Source organism: Macrotis lagotis, chromosome 1, assembly GCF_037893015.1.
Source record: "Macrotis lagotis isolate mMagLag1 chromosome 1, bilby.v1.9.chrom.fasta, whole genome shotgun sequence".
NCBI classification, from domain to species: domain Eukaryota; kingdom Metazoa; phylum Chordata; class Mammalia; order Peramelemorphia; family Peramelidae; genus Macrotis; species Macrotis lagotis.
The window spans coordinates 398,989,516-399,003,863 of record NC_133658.1 but is presented as its reverse complement, the minus strand read 5'-3'; the positions used below and the strand labels follow the sequence as shown (position 1 = coordinate 399,003,863).

At 40.4% G+C, this 14,348-nt stretch overlaps 1 protein-coding gene across 1 annotated transcript in view; it reads right to left on the bottom strand.

Annotated features, from left to right (window-relative positions):
* The window catches only part of FAT2 (FAT atypical cadherin 2), a 115,591-nt gene extending 102,626 nt beyond the window's left edge, over positions 1 to 12,965 (bottom strand). Inside the window, exon 1 of the mRNA XM_074212577.1 lies at positions 12,831 to 12,965. The gene's annotated coding sequence lies outside the window, so the exon portion shown is untranslated. The remainder of the gene's footprint in view (positions 1 to 12,830) is intronic.
* Between the last annotated feature and the right edge of the window lie 1,383 nt (positions 12,966 to 14,348).

Genomic DNA, 14,348 nt, shown 5'->3' with positions numbered 1-14,348 from the left:
AAGGCTGTAGACACTATATACCAGGCTACCTCCAAAGTAACTTCAGCAGAAATTATACCAAATCTGTTAGACAACCTACATCTAAATTCTGATCCTGCCACTTCTTATCCATGTAATCTTGGATAATTCATCCTTTCTAGTCTTCCTCTGACATCTCTAAAATAAAATGATTGTACTGTTAGCTTCCAAGTTTCCTTTCTTTTTTTCCTTTTTGTTTTTTTTTTATTTTCACCCATTTGTACATGCATATTTCCAAGTTACAAAATTTCCCTCCACCCTTCCTTCCTACCCCTCCCCCCAGTATGGAACAGTCAGGTCAGCATTTTACATACATATTTTTTAAACATATTTACAAATTAGTAATTTTTGTCATAAGGAATTAGGATTAAGGGAGATACACAAGAGATACTTTTTATAAAGTATCAGATTCAGTAGGAATGTTTTTTTTTCTGTGTGTTTTGTTTTGTTTTGTTTTCCTTCCTCTGGTTGGGGATGATATAGTCCATAATCAGTCTAATGCAGCTGTCCTAGCTTTCTGAACTGGTGAGAGGAATTGCTTCCATCAAAGTTGTTCATCTCACAATGTTGTTGTTGTGTACACTATTCTCTTTACTCTCTTCACTCAGTATCAGATCCCACAAGTCATTCCATGCTTCTCTAGAGTCTAACCATTCATGGTTTCTTATAGAACAATAATATTCCTTAGTATTCATGTACCATAACTTGTTTAGCCATTCCCCAATTGATGGGCATCCCCTCAATTTCTAATTCTTTGCCACTACAAAAGAACTGCTATGAATATTTTGTAACATGTAGGACTTTTCCCAGTTTTTACAATTTCTTCTGGATATAGTCCTAGAATTAGAATTGCTGGGTCATAGGTTATAAACAGTTTTATTGCTCTTTGGGCATAGTTCCACATTGCTCTCCAGAAAGGTTGGATCCATATTCACAACTCCACCAGCAATGCATCAATGTCCCAATCCTCCCACAAACTCTTCAACATTGATCATCTTCCCTTTTTTCTTATCTGGGCTAATCTAATAGGTGTGCGATTATATCTCGTTGTTTTAATTTGCATTTCCCTAATCAATAGTGATTTGATGCCATTTTTCATATGATTATATATATAGCTTTAATTTCTTCATTTGAAAACTGTCTGTTTATATCCTTTGACCATTTATCAATTGGGGAATGACTTGGACCTTATAAATTTGATGCAATTTTCTCTATATATATTTTAGAAATGAGACCTTTATCAGAACTCCTGGTTGTGAAGATTATTTCACAGCTTTCTGCTTTTCTTCTAATTTTGGCAGCATTAATTTTATTAGTGCAAAAACTTTTTAATTTAATATAGTCAAAATCATTCATTTTGCAGTTTATAATGTGCTCTATTTCTTGTTTGGTCATAAATTTATCCCTTTTCCATAGATCAGCTAGATAGATATTTTTTGGTCCATTAATTTATACATGGTATTGCTCTTTATGTCTAAATCCTGTACCCATTTTGACTTTATTTTGGAATAGGGACAAGTTTCTTTTCAGCTCTGTAACTAATATTTATGAACTTCCCAAGTCACTGACATTACATTAATAAATGGATCGAGAAAGTCTATACTCTGAGTCAAATATGAATTAGTTGGCTCCAACAGGGATTGAGTATAGTAAACCACCTCTGAGTTGGATGTTTATCCTGATACCATTCCATGCATCATCCCAAGTCAAAATAGTAGCTGAGCATAATAGTAGCATGCTAGCTGGCCGACGGCACGAGGGTGAGAGGAGAGGGTAGAGTTCCATTTAACTCAAAAGAGTCTAGAAGAAAACTATCAGAAGACACAGAAAGATGTGAATATTATCCTAGGCCCTCTACTCACTGCTGCTTGGGAACTCAGAGATCCACTGCATCCTCTTTCCCTTGGGATAGTACTAACAAAGCAGGGTCTTATACCCTCATGCATTCTTTGGGATTAAAAACATATAATGTCAGAGCTGCCAATCAGCTTTGTGCTATTCTTCACTTCATTCATGACCAAATCTTGATGATGCCATTTTAGGTTTTTCTTGGCAAAGATATTGAAATGGTTTACTATTTCCTTCTCCAGTTCATTTTGCAGATGAGGAAACTGAGGCAGACAAAGTTAAGTGACTTGCCCAGGTTCACACAACTAGCAAGTATCTGAAGTTAGATTTGAACTCAGGGAGAGGAGACTTCCTGACTCTAGGACCAGGGCTCTATCCATTGCACCACCTGGCTGCCTGTGCCAATCACCTTTAGGATACTTAATAACTGGAAGGGTCCTTAGAAAATGAAACATGTCATATTAAGAGTTAGGTATAACCTAGAAATCATCACCTCCTAAGTGCAGACCACTGTACTTGGTATAGGGGAAATAGTTTCCTACAGAAGATAAGATTGTAATCAAGGTAAGCATAAGATAGTCACAAAACAAAGTGCTGAGGACTGAGGCAAATTTGTTTCTAACTGGGGGAATCAAATGGAGGTTCCTGTGAGCATGGCACTGGAACTGAATTTTAAGGGATGGATAGGAGTTCAACAAGTAAAGATCAGGGAAATGGAAATTTGAAGCAAAGACAAAAGCCTGAGAGAAGGAATGGAAGCATTCAAAGGCAGGTCATGAACTCTTAAAGGACAGAGGTTTCCAGTCTGGAGAGTTCATAGGTGACATTTATAGAAACACTTTAAGGTCTACAGAGCACTTTATTAATCTGATTCTTACAACTACCCTGGGAGGTAGCTGTTATTACTATGACATTTTATAGATGAGGAAACAAAAGCAAGCAGTCATTTGCCCAGAGTCACATAGGAGCCATTTGACTCAGGCTGGATTTGAACCATGGTCTTATTGACTCCAAGTTCAGTGATTTATCTACTGGGTCAACTAGCTGTCTCTAATACTGTACTGAAGGGAAAAATATGAAATAAGACTGGAAAAAGAGACCGGCTCTAGATTATGTAGGGTCTGGGGAAATGCTGAAGCATTTTAAGGGGAAGTGTTATGGCCAAATATATGAAGATTATTCTGGCAGTTTTAGGAAATATGTGTCAGTGACAAAGAAGAGCAGAAGCAGACCCAGAGCTCGGTATGAACATTGATGAGTCATTTTTTTTTAATATTCTCCCAGTGGCCATGAAAGTTCCTGGGGAGAAGACAGCCTAGGATAACAGAAACAGCTTAGATTGTGAATCAAGAGACCTGGGCTCCAGTCCATACTCAGGCACTGACAGGTGCTATGACTGACCTTAAACAAATCTCTTTATTTCTCTCTTTTCAGATGGAGCAAAGGTCATACATTCTATCAGTCGTAATTAGGGTATAGAATTCAAGTCTCTTAACTCACAGTCTCAGCTCCTTCTATTCCTGACTCCCAGGATAAGCCTAGTTTCACAGATAATAGTTATAGCTTTGGGCTCCTTGCTTTTTCCCTCTCCCCGACACTGTAACTCATTTCTCAGAAAGAAAGATATGGAAGAAAGGAAGAGAAGGAGGAAGGTGCAAGTGGAGTCCCTCAGTCCTTCAACCAGTTCTCCCTCCTTCCTTCCCCTCCCCTTTTGGCTTTCTCCAGTTCTGCCTATAGACTCCCCTTTGCCAGAATATGGCAGAGCTAGGACAGCTTAGGGCAAACCCCAGGCAAGCAAACAGGTTGAGGCAGGCTTGAACAACTTTCCAATCAGGCAATCCCAAGGTTAGATTTCCAGTTCCATCAGTGTAGAAGAGGAAAGGCAAAGGGGGAAGAGCTCCTCTCAAACTTGGACCTAGAAATATTCCCCCCCCTCACTATCTATAACAAATTCTATACAAGTTTTTCCCCAGGTCTATTCTATTTCACAACCCACCTCTGTAACAACTCTTCTCTGCCAGGACAGTTCACAATAATTACCTCTCTTTGAAACATTTTCTAGGATTTGTATCTAGGAATTAAGCACAACCAGGACTTAAGCAGGTTGGTTCTACCTTCACATCTCTCTGATACATTGCCCCCTTCTCTCCACGCCTAAGCCATAGTCCTAGTCCCAGTCTTTATCCCCTCTGTCCTGAGGTACAAGAACCTCCTAACTGGTCCCTCTGCCTCAAGTCTCTTGTGTCTTCCCTCTTAAATTCCTCCTCTGCCCAAACTACTGAGCTATTTTTCTATAAAAAAATGTCACACTCCCCCACTCTGTCCACTGCATGAGCTCCAGTGGTCCCCTATGACCTGCAGAATCAAATATAAACTCCTCTCTTTGGCATTTAAAGCTCTTCATGATCCCTTTCTACCTTTCTAGGCTTCTTAAGCTTTCCTACATTCCAGCAATACTAGCCTATTTGTAACTTTGCCATCGTGACACACATTCTCTCCTGTGAAGATTGTCCCCCACTCCTGGAATGCTCTTGTCCCCTATCTCCATTTCTTCCTTCTCCTGACTTCCTTCAAGACCTTCTCAAGAGACCTTTCCTGATTCCTTTCCCTCAAGTGCTCATGCCTCCCACTTCTGCTCTACAGATCTTATATGTATTTAGTTACTACTCATTGTAGTAACACTGTAGTAAGCTCCTTGAGGGCAGAGACTATGTTTCTGCCTTTCTTTGAATTCCTAGCCCTTAGCATAATGCTTGTTCCAGTAATAAGTGGAGGCAATTAAGTAGCCCAGTTGCCAGAGCTAGAAGGAAGATCCAACATCAAATCTCACCTCCTACACTTACTAGCTGTGTGGCCTTGAGTGAATCACTTTAGCCTCTACCTGCCTCAGTTTCCTCAACTGTAAGATATTCTAATAGCATGTAATAACATATCAGGTACAGCTTGATAGTAGGATCAAATGAGATAGAATTTGTAAAGTACTTGGCATCTAGTAGGGGTTATCTAAATGCTAGCTATTATTATTACTATTATTAGAAAAAATGTTTGTTTACTTGTTGACTTGGCTTGCTATTCTCAAAGACTTCTTTGTCAGCACCAGAACCCTTATCTTCACAACCATCTTAGTGATCCCAAGACTTCAGAAAAGACTTTCCCTCAAAAGAGTCAGAATAAAATGATAAAATGAGCATAGAACTAGGGTCAGAAGTTGTCGTTCAGTCATTTTTCAATCTAACTTTTCATGCCTTCCTTAGGGATTTTCTTGGCAAATATGCTATAGTGGTTTGCCATTTTCTTCTCCAGCTCATTTTACAAATGAGAAAACTAAGGCAAACAGAGTTAAGTGCCTTGCTCAGGTTTCCACAGCTACTATCTGAGGCCCAGAACTCTATCCATTGCCTCATCTGGTTGCTCTGGAGTCAAAAAACATAGGTTCAAATCTTGACTCCCAAACATGATAGCATGTGAAGCTATATGATATGACAGTAAAAATTTCTTCCCTTTTCTAGTCCTAGACTTCCTACAAAATGAGAGGTTGGACTTTCTATTATCTTTATAATACCTCTCAACTCTAGTGCAATGATCCAAAACCACTTTAGTTACTGTTTTTTCATTGGTAAAATGGGGATAATTTTTGTACTTCCTACCTACATGATGAGGATATTGTTGGAAATTACTCTGAATACTATCAAGCACTATGGAAACAAGTGTCATTATTTATTCATTCATTCATTCAACTATTAAACAAACATTTAGTAAGTGTGTATTTTAGTATGAAGAAATCATCACTAGATGATGGGGAAAGATATAAAGTTTGGATGAAATGCATTTCTTGCCCTCATAGAGTTTACAACCTAATAGGAGGTACCCTTTCTTCAGCAGTAATTAATAGGACTCTCTGCACAGGCCCTTAATTCTAGTCACACAAGGACAGAATTGGAAAGAAGTGGGTGGGGGAAGAAATATTTTAAAATATCCTTAAATTCCTGTGCTTTCAGAGAGCTTACAACCCATTTAGGGAGATAAGATCAGCAAATCCAAAGCAATATATCATGGAATACTAAAGCTTAAAGCCAAACTTCTGGTACTACAGACAAGAAAACTAAAGTCCAGAAAGGTGTAGTACAGGGACTGAGGTCACACAACAAAAGTGGTTGAACTAGGCCTACAACTGTGATCCCCAGGATTCTTTCCAATATACCATATGTCAGTGAGGTCTTTCTCTCCCTGGATATTCATTAGGTATCCCTTGCTCTGTAATCTCTCTGTTCCTCAGCATCTTCAATTCAACCAGAAGATTCTTATTTTTCCCATAACTTAGATGCCCAATCTCTCTTGACCAGAATCTATTCCGGAGGTCACATATTATTGGCAATCAATATTCATGATCCTAAAAATTAAAATCTCCCCTCCATCAAGAAATCAATATCAACAAGGACCATGTAACAAAAGGGTTCTGATCACAGCTCTATTGCTCCAAAAATTAGGAAGAAGAAATATTTTGGTTTCAGGAACCAAAACAATTTCAGACCTATACCAAACTAGATTAAGACCCAAGAAAAGGGAAGATGATCTAACCTCTGAAGAGCTGGACTGTGGAAGAGAGGTTAGAGTGGTTTTGGCAATCCTAGAAAGGAAAACCAGGCTCAGTGAATAAACTGTAAAGAGGCAGATTTGGGTTTGGCAAAGAGAAAAGTGGAGTATCTGGTTGGCACAGTGTTTAGAGGGCTGGGTCTGGAGTTAGGAAGATCTGAGTTCAAATGTGGACTCAGATACTTACTAGATGCATGACCTTAGGCAAGTCACTTAATCCTATTTGCTTCAATTTCAACATTTGTATTGAGCTAGAGAAGGAAATAGCAAATCACTCTAGCAACATTTCCAAGGAAACCCCAAATGCAGTTGCAAAAAGACTGAAACAACTAAACCACAACAATTAAAGGGGAAAGTATTTTAACAATTCAAGCTGTTTCAAAGTGGAATGGGATGCTTGATAAGACTTCCTCAGTGGAAGTCTTCAAGAAGGTAAATGGTCACTCCTGAGGGATGCTGTAAAGTAGATTTCTAATCAGGCATGTGTTGAACTCAAGGCTCTCTAATGTCCCTTATAACCCTGAAATACTATGATTTTACCACCTTGGAAGTTACCCCTCCCATATTTAGGATCCCAGGACTGAATTAGAGAACACTGGCTTTCTGAAAGTCCCTAGTGACTCCTTTGTTCTTCAGATGATTAGGAGGGACTTGAGGGGCACCCAACTGCTTGGATGTACATGGACACAAAAGTCTATATACTAACACTACCACACCGGAGGCAAGAACAGTTCTGTTCTGGCATGGAGGCTAACAGCTGTAGGAGCTTATTTATTATTCCCATGATTCTCTCTCTCTCTCTCTCTCTCTCTCTCTCTCTCTCTCTCTCTCTCGTTGTTATGCCTCTTTCTCTTTGCAACTTAGTTTTCTCATATGCAAAATGAGAGGGCTGGAATGATTTCTAGGGTCTCTTAGTGAACAAAGATGAAAAGAAACTCAGCACCCAGGCAAATCAATAATCATTAATTAAGGACCAGCTACATATCAGGCATGTCTTACTTGCAAGCAGTCCAAAGACCTGATTAAGAATACTAGCTTCACCATTTGCTAGCTAGGTGACATTTGCTAGCAAGTCTTGTAATTTCTGCAAGACTTGATATTCTCATCTATAAAATGGTGATAATGATATTTGTACTACCTTCCTCACAGGGTTATAATGAGGATGCTGTAAATTTGAAAGCATTATGTAAATGTCAGCTACAATTATTATCATTACCACTAGTTAATAACAATAGGAGAAAAGACATGTAGACAAATAACTCCTGATTGAATTGGATAAATGCATAGGAAAGGGCAGAGAAGCTGGAAAGATTGAAGAAGAATCACTTTGAGCTGAAGAATGAGAACTGGGATCAAGCATAGTTCCATGAGGAAACTGGCATCTGAGTGGGGCTGCAAAGGAAGATTTAGGATGAGTATGGTCTAGGGACAGAGAATGGAATACATAGATGAACAGTGGCAGGAAAAAAAAACAGGATAAATCCAAGGAGTCACAAGAAGTCCAGTTTAATTAGAATGTAGAGTATGCAAAAGAAAGTAACATGAGATAAACCTGGAATGGCAGTTTCATGCCAGACCCTATAGGGCCTTGAATGCCAGAGCAGGGAATTTATCTTTTATCCTACAAGCTGAACAGAGAGTCAGTGATAGTGTTTGAACAGGAAAGTAGCATTAGAAAAATTATTTTGACAGCATACATAGGGTGAACTGGAAGAGGGCAGTATGATGCAAAGAGACTAGTTAGGAGACCTTTAATGAAAGCCCAAAGGGATATAAAACTGTGCATGCCCTTTGATTTAGCAACATCACTAAGTCTGTACCCCAAAGAGAATAAGGAATATAAGTATATAAATATTTTAGCAGCTCTTTTTGTGATTACAAGAATAGGAAATAGGATGCCCATTATTAGGAATGACTGAACAAATTGTGGTATATGATTGTGAAGGATCCTACTGTCCTACTGTCCTACAAGAAATAACAAGGGAAATGATTTAAGATCTTAAGATAAAATAAAAAGACATATATGAACTGATGCATAGTGAAATGAGCAGAACCAGGAGAACAATGTATACAGTGACTAATCAATTGTAAAAGACTTAGCTACTCTGATCCATATAATGAATCAGGACAATTCCAAATAACTCAAAATGAAAAATTCTATCCACCTCCAAATAGAGAAGTGATGGACTCTAAATACAGATTGAAGTATATTTTTCCACTTTATTTTTCTTTCTTTTCCTGAAACACAGACATGTTTTTGCATTATATATACATATATTATATATATATATATATATATATATATATATATATATATACATTATAATGGGTATCGCATTTCTTACCTTCTCAATAGGTAGAGAAAGGATTGCAGGAAGGGAGAGAATTTAAAACTGAAAATAAAGAGAAAAAAGAAAAAAGAGGCTACTGCATTTTTTAAGATGGAGAGTCAAATAAAAGGCTTGGACAATTCTTTGCTTCCTTTAAAAACTCATCTAAGGTATTGGTCACCTCCTATAAGAAGCTTTTTCTGATTTCCTTCATTTTTAGGACTCTCTTCTTCCTCAAATTATCTTGTATTACTTAAATTTGTTTATGCTGTGCAAAGAGTAAGTGCTTTGAGGGCAGATACTGGTTTTCTTTTTTGTCTCTGTGTCTCTAACACCTAACATACACCTAAGAGATAGTTCATAAATCATAGTTTCATAAATAGAAATGAATTAACTCAGTATCAACATGAGTAGGGAAGAGACAGGATCAAAAAGAGTTAGAATGACAATTGGTAAATGACTGTAAGCAGGAAGATGCAAAGGGAGAGGAAAGTCAAAGATGTATCCAAGGTTTTGATACTGAATAATGGGAATAAGGGTACCCTTGACAGAAAATGTATTTCTAAAAGAGGCTGTAGAAACTTAATGAAGAATTTCAGCATCAAGTCATGGAATCAAGTAATCTTGGAACCAGAAAGGTTGCCAGTTCAAATTTTTGTGAAATAATGATGAGTTTTTGTTACAAAAAAAGTGCAATTCCACATAGTCCCTGACAGAAGCAAACAAGTCATAGACATCAGAGATGAAGCTGTTCCCAGCTACAATGGAGTGACGATGGGGTGACTCATCACCAGGATGAACCAAGCCCATTTAAGAAATGGGCAAATCTTGAGTTAGCTGAGTTAGAAAGAAAGGGCCTAAAAAGAACCCAAAAGTCTTGATGCATAATAGATCCTAAACTCACTTTTTGAACATCTTAGAGGAGGATTCTGAACTTCATTAAGAGCCATGGGAAAAGCCAACCTACAATGGCAATAAGAGTAATACTCTTCATTCTTTTGGACTTCATGCTTATCATCTTGATTTCCCATCCATTGCCTTGTTTAAACTACATAATTACCCTGAGGAAGTAAGGGTAGGTATTATTAGCCCCATTTTACAGAGGAAGAAACAAGTCAAGTCTCAGAGAGGGGGAGCAGCTTTTAAATGATCACAAAGCAAGTCATTAGCAGATCTTGGATTCAAACCTAAGTCTCCTGTCTTTCAGTTCAATGCATTTTCCACTATAAAGCATCCCAGTTGGAATTTCATCATTTCTTCCTTGGTTTATTCTCTGAAACTCTTGCATCTCCCCTCCTATTAGTCTTACCCAGTCTTGAAAGTCAATTTGATACAACCCAACTCTGAGTGAGAAGATTCACAGAATCAGTCCAGAAACCATTGCCCAGCTATGGCTATAGTTGCCTAAGACTAAAAACAAGCCTTTTTCTAAGTCCTAGGCTAAAGATTGGTTGCAATCAAACTATCTCAAAAGGCTCTATGGGGGAATAAAAAAGAGGGGAAATGGTCTTGCCACTACTTCCAGGATGGTCCAAATCATGAGAAATGAGAAGGTCCTGGAGAAGTTGGGAAAGGCAGGAAGAGCTGGAAGGAACCCAAGCTTCTTGATGCATGCTAGTTCTTAAACTAATTCTGAGAACATCTGAGAAATGAGCTTGGGAAAGATGACAATGAGCACACCAGAAAATGTGGGGAAAGCGATCCAAAGTTACAACAATTGTAATACTTCATATTTCTTATGACTGTGAGACTTTTCTGGATCTCATATTCCTCTTCTGTAACAGGGATTGGGTGAGTGGATTAGCAAATCTATTAGCTCCTTTCTAGCCCTGATATTTTATATTCTATAAATAACCAACCCTCTTCCCCAACCCCAGTTCCCAAGAAACTGAACATAGGCTATCAAGTCCAATAGTTCAGAACAGAGGAAAGACCAACTGAGTACACCCAAAAGATGTGCTTCTTTCAGGATGGCCCAAGACACTAACCGGCCCAGACAATTATACCAGGTAATAAATAGTAGGACCGAATAAGTCCCATTCAATAACTCAACTTAATCCCTGAAATTTCCCAATTTGAGAAGAAATTGATCTGACTCCGTGATAGCAGGCTGCCCCATCCCTCCATCCAGTGGAGATATTCATCAGTGCTCCATAGCCATAATTAGCCTTGGTCAAGTTGGACAAAGAAAGCAGCTCTATCTAGTATCAAAAGTACAGGTATCCTTTCTGCATCCCTCAACCCTCCCCATCACACACACACACACACACACACACACACACACACACACACACACACACACACACACACCCCAAGCATTATTAGCCCCTGTAGTTTCTAATATGGCCCCTACCTATCTACCAACCAGTAGACTTGATATAGTTTTCTCCCTTGACTCACATCCCCTGGACACTTCATTCAGCCATGATTACTGCAGATAACCTTCTGAGAACACAAATTGACAATGTACCCCCCCACCCCCATAGAGCCCCACCCTGAGTGCTGGCCCAGAAAAATCTCAGTTGAGACAAGTAATTTCATGCATGTTCAAACTTATATCTAGCATTAGATGTTTCCAGGTCCTTTTCAGGTCTAACAGCCTAAGTTCTGTGTTCTAAAATTTCTTCTAAATTTAACATTTCTATGTTTAAATACATTTTCAAACAGATATTGTATGTTCCAAGGCTTCTTCCAGCACTGGCATTAAATTTTCCTTTCTCCTCACCAGATAATCGAAGTCTAATCTTAATCCCAAAAGTGTGTCTATTTACGATATCAACAATGCTTTATTAGTAGAAAGGGCTGACTTTAAAGTTAGAAAGACCTGGGACATATATATATATATATATATATATATATATATATATATATATATGTGTGTGTGTGTGTGTGTGTGTGTGTGTGTGTGTTTATTATATATGTACACATATGATATGTGACCCTGGGCAATTCACTTCACTTCAAAGTGATCTAGGCAACTCTGTAAGACTATAAATTGGAGATAAAGTTCTCCACCTAGGAATTCTCTGCATCAATGAAAGCCCAGACCCAGCCTTTATCCTGAAGTATCTACTACTTGCATTATACTATGCAAATCAATTTGAATATAAACCAAAAAGCTTAAGAATCTTTTGTCCTAAAGAAGTTCACATTCTGCTTATCAGATACAGCAATCCTCTTTATGGGGAAGGAAAGGAAAAAAGAAAAGACATCAAAACCCAGAGAAACCCCCCAGGACATCGAACCCTTTCTGATCCCAAACAACCCCATTTTCCTAAGGGAGCCTATCTTTTCTCTTTTCTTCTAACGCCCCCCCCCCCCCCCCGCCAATTTATCTGACAGGGACCATAGATTTAGACCTGGAAGGGCCAAGTCCAGCACCCTCATTTTATAGATGGGGAACTAAGGCCAAGAGAAATGACTTTTTTCAGGATCACACAAGAAGTGAGTATCTGAGCAGGATTTGAATCCAGGTCTTTTGATTAAATTCAGCACTCTATGGCCCAGAAAAACTACTCAAGAGAACAATTCCCCTGCAAAGTGTCCAAAAGTTTCCAACAGAGAGAAAATTCTTTGAGACTTCCTTTGAATCTCTGAGACATCCTGACTCAGATTTTCATAGAATCCTACAGTGTCAAAGCCCATATATCGGGTCTGAAAAGGTCCCTTAGATCGGAATTGGGATAGAATTTAGAATATTGGAATGGAATTTAATCCAATTCCTTCATTTTAAAGATGAAGAAACTGAGGCGGGGTGCGGGAGTGGGGGTGGGGATGGGGGTGGGAGTGAGGGGTAGAGGCGGTACCTTGCTTAAGTTCACTGGGCTAGTTAATACCAGAGTTCAGTTTTCTGATGCCTTCCTGAAACCAACTCTGCATTACATGGGCGCAGAGGTGTCTGCCTAACTCTTCTTCTCTCTAAGTTCAACCCTCCAGTCCCATTTGTCACCCTGGCTGCCCCCTCCCCCCATCCCCAGCCCGACCCCGCACGCGCACACACCTGGATGGCGCAGGTATTCCCGGTCGGAGGCTAGCACCTACCTGCGGATGCCCGGCTTGGGGAGGGCGTCTCCTCGGAGCAGTTCTGAGCTGACCCTTCAGACCCGAAGGAGCAGGGAGGGCAGGGTGGCCTCCATCGGGCTGGAAGGAGGCGAGCTCCGAGGGGCGAGCAGGGCAGGGGTGGGGGGCGCCGAGGGCGAGGAGGTGCAGGCAGCGGCGGCCAGAGCGGGGAAAAGCAAGTACAGGCTTAGAAAGTTGGCGGAGGTGTGTCCCGCAGGGGAGAAGGCGGAGGAAAGGGAGGAAGGGAGGAAGGGAGAAAGGGAGAGGGCGAGGAGGAGGAGGAGACAAGGCTGCTCCCGGCTCCCTGCCTCAGCTCTCCGGAGAGGCGAACCGGTTTGTCACCCGCTGGGGTCCCCAACACCGTTCCCTCCCCCGCTAGCCCGCGTTCTCCACCCCTACACCCCAGCTCGGGCCTGGCAGGTGGGGGAGGGCATGCGGGCATGCGCTGGGGAGAAGGATCTGGGTTTGAGGGTGGGGAGGAATGGTGGGCAGCTCTGCAATCGGACCGTGTTGGGAGTGAGGGAACAGCCTCTGTGGACAGTCACTGCCGAAGCAGATCTCCGACTGCCGGAGCTGGACAGGGCTTTAGAGGTTATCCAGTTCCCTTACCGGCTTCCTTTTTACAGATGAAAATCAGACTCGGAGAGTGAGAGTGACCCAAGGGCACCCAACTAGCACGAGGAGCAGTCAGAAGTTGAGCCTCACTTCCAGATCTAAACCTCTTTCTACTGCCCCACCAAATTTTCCCGACAAGGGGCCCTCCTCCAACTTCTGAACCCTTCAGGAATTTTGCTGTGGTCAGGGGGCAGGGATGACAAGACACTTGGGAAGTATTTGACCCGAATTGAGGGACACTGCAAGGGACGTTTACCCAGGGATATTTTAGAAGGAGATATGGATGGAGGAAAATTGTGTGAGTTCAGTTCTCACTAAAGAAGAATAGGGCCTCGAATTCTAAGAGCACTTTAAGATTTGCAAGTTATCTCATTTTAATAAATTATCTCATTTTATTCCCACAACAACCCTATGAGGTAATATTATTATACTCATTTTTATAGATGAGGAAACTAAGATAGGTGTGAACTGACTTTCCCAGAGCCATACAGAACCAATGTTTCTAAGATTTATTCTAGGTCCAGCACTGCCACACTTGGATAATTTCACTGGGGTACAATGAAATGTCCAGCTCCTGCCAAACAGGTCTATTGCAGAGAGGGTAAAAAATGGAGAGGTACTTCACAAAAACAGTCAGAGGACTGATAGGAGGGGACTGGCTACTCCAGAAAATGTAGACAGATGGATAAGGACAAATCACCAGAAGAAAATTTGAGAAGGGGGGGAGATCACTTTCAGTTGAGAGAAATCAGAAAAGGCTTCATGGGAGAGGTTGAGGAAGACCTTAGGCCTTGAAGGAAGAAAAGAGGATTACTGAAAGACAAAAAGAATAGGGAGCACATTCCAGACATGGGGAATGACCTATGTGAATCCACTGAGTCTGGA